This window comes from Eleutherodactylus coqui, chromosome 2 (assembly GCF_035609145.1).
Source record: "Eleutherodactylus coqui strain aEleCoq1 chromosome 2, aEleCoq1.hap1, whole genome shotgun sequence".
NCBI lineage: Eukaryota > Metazoa > Chordata > Amphibia > Anura > Eleutherodactylidae > Eleutherodactylus > Eleutherodactylus coqui.
In genome coordinates this window covers 1,757,984-1,774,649 of record NC_089838.1, presented here as the reverse complement: position 1 = coordinate 1,774,649, position 16,666 = coordinate 1,757,984, and the positions used below count along the sequence as shown (strand labels likewise).

Below are 16,666 nucleotides of genomic sequence, written 5' to 3'. Positions count from 1 at the left end.
CTTTCTCTTATTCTTTGTTTACTATGCGTCGGGCAGCGGTAGCTTGAGTGGATGCGCTAACAGTAATGTGATCAGTGGTGGCTACTATGACTAAAATGGCTCCTCGTTCAGTAGGGGGACTGCAATGAACTTCGATGCAGTTTGGGTAACTGTCAGATCGTGACGCCAGTACCTTTTTGGGGATGGACTAGTGTTTGCAGTGGTGCAATAATTCAGACCAATCCACGCAGATGAGGGTAAACTGAAGGCACACAGTTTAATGACTTTCTCAAGTACGAAGTAAACAGTTCACACATTGAAGATATTAGACAACGACAAACTTCAATAGATTTGTTGATAATTCGCATAACAGGCATTGATTCCTTACCTCTCGCGCCCCCGCTCTCGCTCTGTTAGGGGAGATACGTCCACCAGTCGGAGTTATTTGCGAGTTGCTCCGGATAGTTGTTGGCAGAGGTTTTGGAGTGCAGGGTAGTCTGTACTGTCTGCTAGCTATGCAGGGACAACTTTCACCCACACTTGAAGTATACTTTCCATGCAGCTTCCTCGGGGTCTGCCCTGACTCTGGTTCCTTCCAACAGGGTGGAAAGACTCCACTCTCACTCTGGGCGCTGTCACTACTCCGCCCTGCTCCCAATGCTCTCCTCCAACTCCCGACCTCCAGTAGCTGTGTAAGGTGAGGCAGCTCCTCAAGCTGCTGCGCCTCTCTACCTCCTCCTCTGACTAACTCCTTCACTTCATGTCGCTTCCCGCACTCTCTCCTCTGCTGAAGAGAAGCTCCCACTGAGTTCAATGCAATACCAATGTATGCTGCTGCAGTACAGACACCGCTATTGGCTTCCAAGGTTGTCCATATTGACTTTGGCCCAGCAAACAGTTAATCAGGCATCCCAAGTGGTAGACCCATATTGATCAACTACTGATCTACCTGACCTAAGGTCATCAATAGTAACGGTTGCAGACATCCCATTTAAAGCGAAGCTTAACATGACCTCCATAAACACTAATAAGGGCAGTCAAGGGTTAACAGCCACATCTCTGGTGCCCTAGAGTTGAGAAAGGGGTAATAGCCACAATCATAGTGATCTAGAACAGTGAGAGGGTAATAGGGTATAAAGGGCAGGGAAATGCGAGCTGTGCCAGCGATTGTCCAGAGCAATGACAATGGCGCTGGAACTGGCGGTCTTCTGCTATAGCCCATCGGTCCAGAGGAACGGCCAGCTGAGAGCTTGGACACATTAGTTGGCGCACTAGTGGTGTATATGGCTGACTGCAGCGCCTGTTCATCAGTATGATTCCTAACATCCTCCTCTGACCCTTTTTTGGCGATTGAGTTGTTTCCTTCCATGGCATTTCCTTTCACTGGATGTTTTTCCTTGATCGCGCCATTCTCGGTATACTCTCCACACCGTTATACAAGAGAACCCGCCGTGGTTTGCAGTGATGTCATGGCCCCGGCTAGTCTAGCACCGATGACCGGCCTCGCTGGAAGTCGCTCCGATTGCCGGATCTTCCATCTAATGTGGATTCACACTGAAACTTGTCATGTGATTTTCTTTTTGCAGCACTCCGAGGGTTATGGGGACAATTTCCAATTGTGAGAGGCCTGGAGGCTGAAAAACAGTAGACATTTAATAGGCACCATATGGGTATGGCTGGCCTTAGCTATGTGCGACCCATGCAGTCAGTGTGCCCACCATCCACTCGATGGATGGCGGTCGATGTACGTTAGGGATGATCAATCCCAATTAGGGCCATGATCATCTTCCTTTGTGTAAAGCTGCATGAATCATCCTCCTCCTGGCTCTACTATCCCCTCCACACTCTCAGCCCAGCGGAGCCCCTCAAACACAATCACTCTTACTATTGCATGTGTATTATAAGCTTATTATCGTGTGATTATAAGCAGCATCTGGGGTGTAGCAAATCACAGGAACCGCAACTCTCAAAGCACACTTCTTTTTGGTTGTTCCATCTCTGCAGCTGGCCACGTTTCCACTGTTACATAAGTCTTCCCCCTCGTCACCCTGACAGCATACACCTGGAGGCTGTCCACTGGACCCCTATTGTGACAGGAAGCGGAAAGTACAAAAGGCAACTCCCATCAGCAGCTCACCAGTGTCTTCCTGTCCCTACAGGACAGTCCTAGCGGAGGAAACCTGCAGGTGTATGCCGGAGGAGAAGAGGAACTCCAGCCGTCTGTCCGCCCGGGAGGAATCCTCTCTGTTGGGCTGCCAGTGTCTGCGCGGGTGAGACCACGTAAGAGGGCCTCTCAGTCGCAGGACTATACCATACAGCAACCTTTATCCTCCCAGCACGCTGCCCATAGGGTTCGCTGGCTCGAGGAACAGAATGCCCGGTACCTGGCCCTGCAGCGCTCCTCCTTCCATGGTCGTCCCTCTCTCGAGGGGCTGCGGCGCTGAATCCAGCAGCAGGCGTTTGGTGGCACTGGGCACGGCAGTAGCAGAAGGCCCCGCCTTCCCTCTCGGCAGAGCGGCGGCCGACTCCAGCAGGTGAGTGCAGTGTCCCCTGGATCCTGCGCAGCGGAGTGATGTCAGTGCCTATGTGTCACGGGGGTGGGGCCGCGTTACATAAGGTGCAGAGCCACGGCCAAGGGGGCGTGTCTGGAGTTGGGAGGCGCCAAATTCAAAAATTTAAAGAACAATTTTCCTCCTCTGCTGTCTGTCTGGATTCTGAATGCAGAATGTCAGCCAGGGAAGACGCTGAGGGCAGATTACTTGTAAGTAAACCTCTATTGCGGGTTTTCTGATATGTATTGTCTGAAATGTTGCTGGAAATTCTGCCTATCTCCCCTTTTTATAGGACAGATTCACAAAAAAACGAGATGTGAAGAAACGGGTTCGCAAATGTCCCGTTTGCATGCGCCGGCTGGTGGATGGCCATGCCAAACCGCTATGTGTGCAATGTACGGCCAAGGTGGTCCAAGAGGATGGCTCCTCGGCCATGGCGGATATTCGTGCGGTAATCCGCGAAGAAATTAAGAAATCTCTCTCCAGTCTTCCCCTTCAGCTAAAAGGGCGAGATGGAAGCTTATGGAAGACTCCGATTCAGAAGAGGGTCTCTTGGAAGACTCCCCTTCAAAATCTGCACCACCGGAAGATGCTAAAAAGTACTTCTTCTCGTCGGCAGACATGGGCCAACTGCTGAGCACAGTTAGGGGCACTACGCAAGTGGAGGATGAGGTTCCGCAACAGTCCTCGTTCCAGGACAGCCTGTTTCAGGGTCTTCAACCACAACCAAAACCGACGTTTCCGGTTAACGACATCCTGAAGCAGCTGATCTTATCAGAGTGGAGGCAGGCGGAATACAAATTCTCCCTTCCAAAAGAATTGAGGGATCGCCTGATATTTTCCACAGACGACATCGACTTCTTGGAAGCTACCCCCAAGGTAGACCTAGCGGTGGCCAAGGTATCCAAGAAGGCGGCCCTACCCTTCGAGGACGTCTGGCATTTGCGGGATCCGCTGGACGCTAAAGTGGATTCCACAATGAAAAAATCCTATGGAGAGGACCTTCAGGCACCCTTCCTCCTCCTACCCTCCATCATTTCCCATCAGGGCATATAAGGGGAAAGGAAAGACCGAACAGTCCTACCCCAAAGGCGGAAAGGGTGAGACAACGCCCTCAGGGCCACCTATGGCCAAGACCCTGTAGACTGGCGGTCGACTGATGCGGTTTGCCTCCAGATGGGAGGAAGTGACGTCCAGTCCCTGAGCTCTGCACCTTATTAAGGAGGGCTACAGCATTGAATTGTCCTCCTCCCCACCCCATACGTTCGTGGTCACCCCCTGCCAGTCGCCCTCGCTCTTTCAGGCTCTTCAACTGGGAGTGCAAGAAGTGCTAGATCTAGGGGCTATTGTTCAGGTTCCCGTGGAGGATCGGTTCAGGGGTTGCTACCCCCCCCCCCCCGTTCCTCGTCAAGAAGCCCAACGGTTCTTATTGAACAATTATTAATTTAAAATTCCTGAACAAATCTATTTCTTACAGGAGATTTAAGATGGAATCCCTACGATCAGCGATCCCCTTAATCACGCCCGGCCACTATTGACCTACAGAATGCTTATTACCACGTCCCCATTCACCCAGATTCCCAGAGATTCCTTCAGTTTGCTCTGGTCATTGACGGTTCGGTGTCACACTTCCAGTTTGTATGCTTACCATTTGAGATCTTTTCGGCACCTCGCGTTTTTTCCAAAGTTGTGTTGGAAATGATAGCTTTCCTGAGGGCCAATAATATAATAATCATCCCATATTTGGATGACTTCCTGATGGTAGCGGGGTCGGTGCCAGAGCTCCAAGCTCATATTAATTTCACTCTCCATTTGTTTGAGTCATTGGGTTGGATTGTCAACTACGATAAATCTAGTCTCCTTCCTGAACACCAGAAGAAGTTTCTAGGAGTTATCTTGGACTCTTGCCTCCAGCGTTCTTGCCTTCCGCCAGAGACAGAAGGCAGGGTTAGACGAATGTTGGGCACTTTTTCTCTCTGTTAAGATTTCCATTAGGAAAGGCATGAGGGTCCTCGGCCTCATGACATCATGCATTGGAGTGGTCCCATGGGCTCAGCTTCACTGCAGAACCCTGCAGGAATTTATCCTTGGTAATTGGGATAGATCACCTTCTTCCCTAGATCGGTTAGTTTCCATTTCCCCCAGGATCAAAAAATCCTTAGAGTGGTGGTTGTCGTCATCATCCAACCTTGCCAGGTCCACAGTCTGGTACCCTACATCCCCAATCTCTATCTTCACCGATGCTAGTGCGACTGGTTGGGAGGCCCACTTGGGCCATTATTATGTCCAGGGGGGCTGGAACCAGAAGTAGGCGTCTCAGTCTTCTAATTATAAAGAACTATGTGCCGTTTGGAAGGCGGTTCGCGGCTTCGAGGCAGATATTAGAGATAGACATGTTAAAATCTTTTCAGACAATGTGACCACTGTGTCCCCCATTCGTCACCAGGGCTCTACCCGGAATCAACGACTCCAAGGCCTGGCGGCAAACCTTCTAGGTTGGATAGAACGGACACTCTGTCACAGTCTTCCACGTAAGGGGTCCAGAGAACGTTACAGCAGATCTCCTTAGCCACAAACAGATAGACCCAGGGGAGTGGACACTTCACCCGCATGCATTTTGTCTAATTACAGAAGAGTGGGGGATACCACAGGTGGACTTGTTCACCTCCCAGGAGAATGCCAAATGCCCCCATTTCTTCTCCAGGGGAGCAGACGCTCTTTCTCAGACCTGGGACTGGGATCTTGCTTATACCTTCCCATCCATACCTCTAATCCCACTGCTCTTGAGGAAAATCTGGAGGTCTCCAGGCTCTGTTATCTGGCCCAAAAGACCCTGGTTCCCGCTCCTGGCCACTCTCTCGACCCAGGACCCTCTACATCTCCCTCATAGAGACGATCACTTGCAGCAAGGTCATCTGTTATGTTCAGAGATCCGAAGGTTCAGACTGGTGGCCTGGAAACTGAACGGGTAAAATACCTGAACCAGGGTTTGTCAGGTAGAGTAGTGTCTACCTTATGTGAGAGTCTTAAGAAATCTACCAGGAAGATTTATGTCAGGATTTGGGATACCTTTTCTAGGTGGCTGGGTCATAGCATCCACGATCTTCATCAGCCAAATCTTAGATTTTCTGCAGGATGGTCAGGATATGGGACTAAGTCCTAATACCCTTAAGGTCCAGGTAGCTGCCTTGGGAGCCTTTTTTTTGTTTCCCCCTTAGGTGACCATAGACTGATCAGGAAATATCTTAAAGGGGCAGTTAGATTTCACTCCTTCATTAGGGTAACAATTCCCCCTGGGACCTTAATTTAGTACTGCGGGCACTCTGTGAACATCCCATCGAGCCCCTGGAAATGCTCTCAATCAGGATCCTTTCCTACAAGGTAGCCTTCCTGGTCGCCATCACGTCCGCTAGATGGATTGGAGAGATTCAGTCCCTCTCCATTAAGACCCCCTATATGACTGTGTTCCCAGACAAGGTAGTATTCAGACCTGACCCCTTTTTTCAGCCCAAAGTCCTTACGGATTTTCATAGGGAAGAGGTCATAGTCCTTCCCTCCTTCTGCCAGGATCCTCATAACACCAAGAAACAGCAGTTCCATAACTTTGTTCAATTTCAGGGTCCGGGCAGAGGAGGGGCCGCTACTAAGGACTCCGTAGCGCGATGGGTCAGAAGGGCTATCGAGGACGTGTACCGGTCCTAAGAGATTCCCCCCCCCCCCCCCCCGGACAACCTTAAAGCCCACTCCACCAGGGCAGTTGCTTGTTCCTGGGCAAAGAGAGTCCAGGCAACAACAGACCAAATTTGCAAGGCCGCCACCTGACCCAGTACTCACACGTTCACTAAGCACTAGCGCCTGGACTTGGAAGCCGGCCGGGATATGGCCTTTGGGCGTAAAGTTATACATGCGATAGTCTGGACTCTGGTTTGCATGCACCTGGTGGAGGCTTGGGCGTTCAGAATGTTGTAGGGGAAGGGGGGGGGGGGCTCCCTCATTACCTAACATCTTTGTATACTCCAATGAAGATGCCACACGTATCCTGTCGGGTTTAAGGAGTGTTGAGACCTTTCTCAGTGCCCCTGATATTAAGTTGCTACTCAGGAAACATGAGACCTTACATAAGTTGCATGCTACAGCTTTGGGTGAATCCTCCTCTGTACAGAGGATCCCTAGAGGATTGGGGCCTCATATATGACCTGGGCTTATGTCCAAGAATACAGCGTTTTGTCAGAAGTTCACGATGATCTCAAATATTCATTTCTTGCAAATTGAAATTACATCTAATTCCAAGGCTATTCATGCAGTGGAACAGGAGATCAGTGGTTACCTATCCCCTGAAGAGATAAAAGAACACATGGAGTGGTTGGACAACGACTTAAAGGCACATAAAGAAAGTACTGAAACCATCAAAAGGACAAAATGTGTGCGTGACGCTGAAGACTATAAGTTGGGCCGTGTGTATAATTGGCAGATTATAGGAGGATGAACAATCAGCGTAAAGTTCGAGGAGGGGGCAGGCGTCGAGCACCTTCCTGGTTTGGTTGGTCATTGGCTGGGTCTGACTCAATCGGTGAATCAGCAGGAGGTGTTCCCTCTAGTGGCAACGTCCTCCATTGAGTATATTCCAACAACATCGATGTGGAAGAGGAGAGGGGGAGGAGACCTCAGAGAAGCGCAAGAGGACTTCGACACCTGACAACCCATCCTGGAGCGAGACTGCAGTCTCTGGAAAGACCTAGATGTCAATATCTCCTCTCAGACACTAACGGACATACAAGTACTGGCTAAAGGCCTATCATTTTGTCCAACCCAGGACATTGGTTGGTTTAATCTAAATGAAGATTGTAGACACTTTTGTACCCATTTTGCATCAACCCCCGTGATGTATTTTCGTCAGTTGGGGTTGGACTGCGCAACAAGAGCCGGTTTCAGCCACCGGAATGCGACCACGCTGTTGCCACTTATTCCAAATTGGTTTTACGCAATATTGCTAGGTTGAAATCACATTGGCATGGGTTCACCTGTGGCAGGGACTTTAGTAAGGAAGAGGTTTCTGCGATTAGAGCTTTGGGCCGCAATGAGAAAATCACAATTCGTGCGTCGGACAAGGGGGGAGCAGTGGTCGTCATGGAGATCTACCATGGTGAGATACTGTCACAGCTGTCTAACTCTGATGTCTACGAGCCCTTGTGTGCTGACCCAACTGAGGGACATATGAGAAAACCAATGATGTATTGAGCGAAGCACTTGAGATGGACATCATTGATAGACAACTGTTCGAAATCTTATCACCATCCCACCCTGTTGTCCCAATCTTATACACCCTACCCAAGATCCATGAAGATCTGAGGGCACCTCCGGGACGCCCAGTGATTTCAGGGAGAGGCTCCCTTTTAATAGTCCATCACGGTTCTTGGATAGGGTGTTCCGACGATCTGCCACAGGATGGCGCTCTTATATACGCGATACTTCTGATTTTTTGAACAAATTAGGAGAGGTCAGTCCTGAGGAAGGAACGTTGATTGGATCTTTTGATGTGGTTTCATTGTACACTAACATTGATCATTTATATGGTTTGCAAACAACTAGGGAGCATTAAATGAATTCTGACTTCTCCAACAGGTGTGTTGAATTCATAATGTCACTACTGACCACGGTTCTTGAACATAATTTTTTCCTTTACGATAAGGTATTCTATCGTCAAAAGTGGGGTACGGCAATGGGGTCAAATGTGGCCCCTAACATACACCAACCGGTTGATGAGCCACGTTAAGGAGCACCATCTGTATATCTCCGCCGCCTGGGCATCGGTCCAGGTGTGGTGGAGGTATATCGATGAGGTGTTCGCTTTATGAAATGGTACAACTGGTGAACTGGAGATGTTTTATCAGGAAATGAACAGGGTGCCCAATTTGAAGCTCACCTTTACTTACTTGCATGAATCTGTTCAATTTCTAGATGTATTGGTGCGGTAGGAAGGGACAACTTTAAAACTGATCTGTACTCTAAGGTAACGGATCGGATCTGCTCCGCCTTGATAGTCATCCCCCACCTGGTACGGTGCAGTCTCTACACTGGAGACCAGTTACTCAGGGTGAGACGCATCGTTGATGATGAATGGGTAGAGCCACGTTTATCTGAAATGTGTGAAAAATTCATTCATAGGGGTAATCCCCGTGAATTGGTGGAGAATCAGAGGATTAGAGCCTTGGGGACTTATGAGAGGCGTTTTGTTAAAACCCAAAGTATTAACAAGTCCGATCGGATTCCCTTTGTTGCATCTTTTGCTGTCGCATCAGGGGTATTAATAATAATATTGGCATCTGTTGTCACAATGTCCTCCTAAGATTGGGGAATTTCAAAAACCACCATTAATGTCGTATCAACATGGTCATAATATGGAAGACGAAGTGGTACATAACTTCAAAGTGAGTGAGGGTGAGAACGATCAGCGGGAGCTTCAGAGAGGGAATGGTCCTTGTTACAATGTGACAACTGCAACAACCTGTTGAGGTGACCGTTTAGCCCCCCCCCCCCCACTGGGAGATTGTCTATGATTGAAGAGCCCTACACATGCCGCTCTGCCTCTGTGATATATTTGGTCACTTGTCCACATAAAAGTACCATTAGGACGGGCAAAATAGACTCAGCAGTGCCTAAACCTTTCCAAGAAGCAGGACATTCTGTTAGTCATTGACTCAGCTGAGGACATCAGAGGGGAAAACCGGGAGGGGGGGCAACTGAAATTGTTAGAGGTGGATTTATGAATCGGACACTATCCACCCAGGGGGGTAACATTTGGACTATAACCTTCTACTTTAGTCCTAGAGAGGGGTTTAGTGTTTAGACAGACTGGATATGTGGGGCTCTTGCATATACCTGGTATATAGGTCATGGTATATAGCTGCACAGTAATAATGAGTTTTTAGGGATTTGTGAATGTACCCAAGGATCCTTGAGCTGGGGCCGCGTTCACCCGGGGGACATCGTTAGCTCCACGTGGCAAATTGAAATGGGCATGATGAGGTTACCACAGCTGTATGATCATGGGAATCTGATTGTGTTAAGGCCCATCTAGACACAACGATAATCGCTCAAAACATGTTGCTCAAGCGACTTTTGAGCGATCATCATTGTGTCATTTATAGCGCAAGATGATTGCTCAAGATAAGTGATCACCTTGTGCTGCCAGCGGAGGATACAGAAGACAAGCAGGGACACCCTGCTTGTCTTCTTCATACAGCTGTTCCCCCGCTCCGAGCGCCTGGCTGTCATACAGCTGAGCGCTCCCAGCGGAGGATGCAGAATACAAGCGGGGACACCCCACATGTCTTCTGTGTCCAGATAGATAATAATGATCCGCGCCACCACACAGATAAATAAAGGGAAATGAACTCACCTGGTGCAAAGTGGGGCCCCTAATGGTGAGGGGGACATCCCGCCTGCACCGGTGGTCCGAGTAGGCTTGTAATAAATACGATGGAGATCCTCAACAATCCCGATATGCCAGGAGAGCAGCAGGACAAGAAAAATACCCCAAAGAGGATGAATCCAAATGGGACAAAGATAAAAGGATAAAGCAAAACAGTTCTTCTGCGCTTCCAGTTGGAGAATCTCACAAAAAATGGTCTACTTGCGGCTCACTAAAACCGATCCCCATTTATTAAGTGGGTAAATAAATTGCCCATGTACAGTAAAAGACAAAGTCAGATAACGTTTACGTATGCAACGCGTTTCGGCGTGCTATCAGACGCCCTTCTCAAGCATAATGTGCAGAACCTCAGATGTAAAGAGGTGCTTACCCCCAAGAGGTGGTAATCCGGATGCATGGCGCTAGACGCCGGTCGATCCAAAAGCATCAGGTAACTCCAATCGCTTATCCCGCAATGGAAATGCTCATGCGTACGTAAACCGGTACGCACTTTGCGTAACTCTGGCGTAGCGCATGCGTCCTAAGCTTCACCATCTCCGTGGAGCCCGCTATTCATAAAATCCATGCGAAATGGCCGATCCAAAAACCTCTCCTTCGTCCCATCAATAGGCAATTCTGCAATTACGAAGCTAAATGAATTCAACCCGCTCATAAAATATAATAAAATGTGATTATATAGAAAAGTTAATGATTGTCTAAAAAAGAATATTAAAATGGAAACCCTTCTACAAATGAACCACTTAAAGTACATGCAGAGACCTTCCTTATAAGATGTACAGGTACAGCCTCTCAGAATGAGGAAAACTAGTTTAGATTATATTTTCTCTAAGACCTCATCTAAACCAAATGGTGACAGGGTGTTCACCCTAAAACCACTTGGTTTAAATGATGGCGTTGAATGGCTGTGATTGGCTAATGCAGCGCCAACTTTCATTGGCTGATGCCGCCTGAGTTAGCCAATCAGAGCATTAGCTTTCTGGAGGCGGGGATTTCAAGCCCTGCATCCAGAAAGCAATGCTCTGTCGGCGAGGAGGAGGGAGCGACAGCCTACAGCTGAACGCCACGGGAGGGAGTATTTATTTATTTTTCTCTACAGCTTATACCCGGCATATAAGACGACCGCCGACTTTGGAGAAGATTCTCTGGGGTTAAAAGGTCGTCTTATACGCCGGTATTTACGGTACATGTTGAGGTTGGTTTGTGCTGTCATTTTTTTATGAGTTTGGTTCTGGGGCTGTATTTATATTATGGCTTTAGTTCTGGTATTGTATCCATGTAGTGAAGTTGGTTTCTGTACTGAGCTTGGTTCTGGAGCTGTATCTATGTGCTGAACTTGATTCTGGTATTGTATCGATGTACTGTGGTTGGTTCATGCTGTATTTCTGCTATGAGCTTGGTTCTGGTGCTGTATTAATGTACCAAGCTCGGTTCAGGTACTTTATATTATGAACTTGGTTCTGGTACAGTATTTAATCACTGAGCTGTCTTGCTGCGGGTCGCTGCTATCTTGCTGCTTTCTGTAGAATACACGCAGACGACCTATCAGTGCGATATATATGTTCGGTTTATTCCTATGATGGGAGCGCCAAAGACCTATTCCGCACAGGATGTCATCTCACCGAAGGCTGACCCTGTTCAGAATATCGCCCCCTGGAGCCTCCATGCACCACTATGTACAGGGCCTTGTATACGCCAATGCTCAGCTGCCTAGTCCTTACAATTACGGGATAAAAGCGAGGCCAGTAAGGGAATGTGGGATCAATTATAACATGGCGAAAAGTTGCAAAGAAAGTTTTGCTCCAAGGATATCAGACAAATACGACATTGCCGGCAACTGAGGAACCAACAGTAACAAAAACCCATTCTACATTCCTGACTTATCAGGCTGAAGCTTATTCTTCCAGGAATGCCGGAAAATCAGCAGGTCAAACATGGGAGAGCGGAGATTAGTATAAGGAAGCGTGTCGGACCGGAGTACAGAGGAAATCCTTCTTGGAGCCATTCCTTTGCAGTGTCCCGGAGGGAGACCCCGGACCCCTGACACATGGGGAGGAGCTGGGGGGGAGGGTGAAGTGCTGTCTCATCACGGCGCCACTTACCAGGCTCTGGTCCCAGAGGGATGACACACAGCCAAGGCCAGAGTAGAGCTGCAGGTCACCGTCGACACCCCCAGGATAGGGAATGCCAATAAACAGGATGATGGGGGTAGTAGTTGTTGTCACGGGTGACGCCACTATTCCCACACACCGGTATACTACACGGCGGAGAATAATCACAGACACAGATTTCTAGTACCTCGGGTCCCCAGGAACGGTTAGGGCCCGGAATGAACTTTACTTGAATGAACTTATAGATAACAATTTTACAGGGCAAATTAAGTACAGTCTTCACAGTGCAGGCAACTGGAGGTCAGAGGTCAAAGGGGAAACACAGGATGACACCGGTCCCACAGTCCACGTTAACTGTACAGTACCGCTCCTGGAAAGGGAGCACTCCGGAGGAGGAATGGGGCAGGGGGAACCCACAGACTTTCCGGCGGTAAATATTGACTTTTAGGATTTGCACCCACACTGGAGATGCGTGGGTGTCACTTAGTAGCGTACCTCTACGTGGTGATCCTTGACTTGGACAGCCACGTAGGAAAACATGAAGACTTAAATTAGTACCTGGGCACTGGCCTTGTCTTACAGGATCACTTAGGAATGCTCTCTCATGTTTTGGGCTCTCTACTCCCATTCAGAACACAGTGGGATATCTCCCCTCCTCTTCCATCTTCACCACAAGGAAGCTGAAGGTGCCGCCCATGTCATACAATAAAGATGAACTGTATATAAATTCAGGTGACAATTATGGTAGTTATAGGCTCTTTCAAAACAAAACTGATCTACCATATTATTCATGTGCCATGCACTGCAGACTTAGTGTTAGGATTAGTAGGAATGCCTCTGCTGTTTCATCATCGCCTGTCTTCTAGTTTGCTGTTTGGGCTGTTACTATGCAAACACCTCACATTATAGTGGGTCAGCCGACTACATTGCTTCAACTCAAACTCTTTTGAAGAGGAGTCCCTGCTTGGTTAGACTCTTTAAATATCCCTGGCTTCTGTTGTGTGTTGCTGGTTATAGCGTGAGCCATATGCCTTTATATCCAGTACTACTTGTATGTTTCTAGTATCTTGTTCCTAGTCTACTCTCTTCTTCAGTCAGTGTAGTTTTGTGCTTATTTCTAGTCCAGTCCTTACTTCATAGCCTTGTAATTTGTCATTTGCCTTTCTTCTGTTTGTATATGTTCTTGTCTTGACTCTGCTCTGTTTCATTTCTGTGTCTATGGGTCTGATTGTTTGTTAGGGAATATTTAAAGAGTTTAACCAATCAGGGACTTCTCTTTAAACAAGTTTGAGTTGCAGCAATGTAGTCAGCTGACCACTGTCTATTGGATAAGCTGTGAGGGTTTTGCATAGTAGCAGCCCCAACAACAAACTAGAAGCCAGCAGCTGATGAAACAGCGGGAGCATTCCTACCGGTTCTAACACTAAGGGCCTATTCACAGGCTGAATATGAACTCCATTCTTTTAAATGAACTTTTTCACATGGGCGATTTTTAAAAATAAAAATTGCAGCATGTTTTATTTTTGTACGTTTCCGCAGAATGCCTCGCCCGTTGTTGTCAATGGGACCTTTAAAGGCATTGTATGTGGCACTTGAAATCAATGGGAAACCCTTCCATTCCTCTGACGGTTGTGAAACGCGCCTGCGGATTGCAATTTCACTAAAGTGATATGTTTTTAAAAGAAAAAAACATATTGCATCATCGTGAAGCGCGATATTGGGCCAAGACATCGGGCTCGCCCGTGTGAATGTAGCCTAAGGCCGCAGTGCATTGAACAGGAACAACATATCACGCTCACCAACACGCAACTTCGCCGTGGATGCAAGGCGGTTGGAGATTAAAACCTCATGGAATCAGCTGTCAGCTGCGACGGAGGACAGCAGAGCTTCTCCCATTGTTTTCAATGGGCAAACCTGGCATCACGCCGCGTGCCATCAGAATTGGCATTCCTATTTTCATATTCCCCCTCCCCAGAGCCATACATTTTAGTTTTTTTCCAGTGATAGAGCTGAGTGCGGGTTTGTTTATTTGTTGGCCAAGTTGCAGTTTTTAGATGCCCATTTACTCCTTCCAGATCGCCTAATGTGAGTATACGTCATGCATTCAGGAATGGTGTATGAAGTGGGCCTGGGAGCTGAGTCTGCTTCATAACGGGTGGCTGTCAGCTAGCTCTGGTTGCGGTAGATAAGGCCGTTTTCACACGGCTGAGAAAATCACACAAGATTTGTGTGTAGCGAGACGCACAAAGCTCGCATGGATGTGAACCCCACTCTTTGGAATAGGGTCAGACACATGAGTGATTTTGTTTTCCCTGCATTGTATCGCACTGCGTTGCTGTAGTGACCTGGACTGGCACTACAGAATAGAAGTACTTTACCTGCAAGTTAAGAGCAACTGTTCTGACTACCAGTTCATTTACCCAAGGGTAGGAAACTAAAGAGTTAACATTGTTTAGGCACCGTCGTAAATCAGTTAGTTGGAACTGAGCTGTGACAGGCCCCCTGAGTGAGGGGAAAAGAAAGGGGGCTTCCGGCTCATTTTGAGTTGTGCAGTTGTTTTACCATAAACAGTGTTAGAAGACGGAAGTCAAGGGGGAGCATCGAGTGAGGCAGTGAGCAGTTCAGTCAGAGGAGAGAGAGAGGAGCCGAGATGGACATGAAGGAAGCTGACAGCCATGTGAAGACCCAGCTTCTCCTCTATCATGCTGTAATTAGAGACACACTGTGTAAACTTTAGGGCAATCCTGTGTGCAGCAGCCCATAAATCACCCGGAGCTGAGAAACTGTTTGTTTTCTCAAACCTGATGTCCATTGAAGCCAGCTCTGCTTTCTACCGGACAACAAAACAGACGCACAGCTTCAGACAAACCGTGACAAGCGTCATAGGAATTTTGTGAATACACGAGAAAACTTGTGCAGTGGGCCATTTACTGTTAGTCGGAAGAAATTGGTATTTCTCGTCAGTTCTCTCTATATAGCTCTCCCTTAGCTCAGATGCTGCCTCCTCAAAGTTTGTTTATCCGTCTATAAAGTGTTAAACTCTATATATGCAATTTCTGGTGCTTAATATTAAGGCAGAAAACCACGGGCCCGAAAGTAAATGGTGTGCCTGGCATTTACCTACATATGTGTGGTAGTCTTATTTCACTATCAAGCACTTTTAATCCAGGCACTGACGTCACGATCATCAAATCCCGTTAGTTGTTCAGATGCTATTGTATATCTTCAAGGGTGCGCGCTGCACTCATTGCCACCGTGACTCGGCTCCTTAGCCACATCTTAGAAACCTCTGAGAGAGTGCAGGGCTCTTCTCACTTGTCGCACATTGAAACGCAATGCGGGAAACAAATGGCGGCATGTCCTACATATCTTGGAGCGTGCGCTCACAGTGGCCATTGTTTTGTGCTAGGTGCATACGGTGCAATGTGAGGTTTCCCTATTGATGACAATGGGAGAAACTCGATGATCCTCCGATCATTACTTCCCCGAAGTGATGCAAGGCGGTTTTGAGATAAAAACCTCTCACATCCGTGGAGAAATGATATGTCTAGTAAGTAGTATAAGTTATCTAATGATTACAAAATCAAGTCCCTGTGGGGACTAATTAATGTACTAAAAAGGTTTAGTATTTTTTTTAAACATTTTAAAACATTGAATGTTCCAGAAACCTCCCTTCTCCCATAAAAAATCTAAACAAGGAAAAAAATCACGTATTTAGAATCATCGTGTTCATAAAAACCTTTATTGTTAAAATATCCCAATATTTATCCCAGAAAGTGAACGTTGTAAAGAAAAGTCCAGAATGCCACAAATGTGGTGCAGGCTTACCCCAGCTGCCAAAAAACCTGAAGAAGGCTAAATTCACGTCTGCGCTGGAGATTCCGTTATGTCATGGAGGTACTGCAATACCAGGTCAATGCGCGGAGTGGACAGAGCAAGCTCTTTTTCCAGCTCCCTGTTCTAAAAATCCCTTTAATATATGGTCCCCAGACGGACGTATCAGATATTAAACTGATAAGAACAGATACTACACTTGATCTTAGCCAAAAGGCCGAGAAGCGATAACCCAAAATAGGTTTCGCCTGCAGCCCAGCCTGCCAACTGTGTCTTCCTTCCACTGCTTGAGGCAACGACCGGTCCTTCAAGCCTTTCGCAATTGCCCACAATGCTGTGCTGCAGTTCTAAAATCTGCATAGCACCACCTTGTGAACCCCCTTATCGTTCCTCTTGCACCGTGCTCACACATCCTAGGCCTGCAGCCAGGGGAGTAACTAAAGGCTCAGGGGTCCTGATGCATAAGGTGAGCTGGGGCCCCCCCTCTATCTGTATCTGTACCCGTACCCATACCTAAACCATGCTGCACAGAAGCTCCTGGGCCCCAATGTAAAACCTGTAACCGGGCCCCCAACTATAATGGTTTATTCATAGTACTGGGCTCCCTATATGGAGTAGAGAAGCTGAAGGTGCATCGGTCAGGGGATTTATTTTGATTGCTGCATTTGGAGTCGGGAAGGAACTTTTTTCCTTAAAACAAGGAAAATTGGCTTCAACCCCCTGGGGTTTATTGACTTCCCTGGGTTAACATTAATAGCAAT

General features: G+C 47.7%; 1 non-coding gene across 1 annotated transcript; it reads right to left on the bottom strand.

Annotated features, from left to right (window-relative positions):
* Positions 1-15,945: 15,945 nt before the first annotated feature.
* LOC136613275 (U2 spliceosomal RNA) lies at positions 15,946-16,134 on the bottom strand. The gene has a single exon (XR_010790534.1). It is a non-coding gene; the product is annotated as a U2 spliceosomal RNA (small nuclear RNA).
* Between the last annotated feature and the right edge of the window lie 532 nt (positions 16,135-16,666).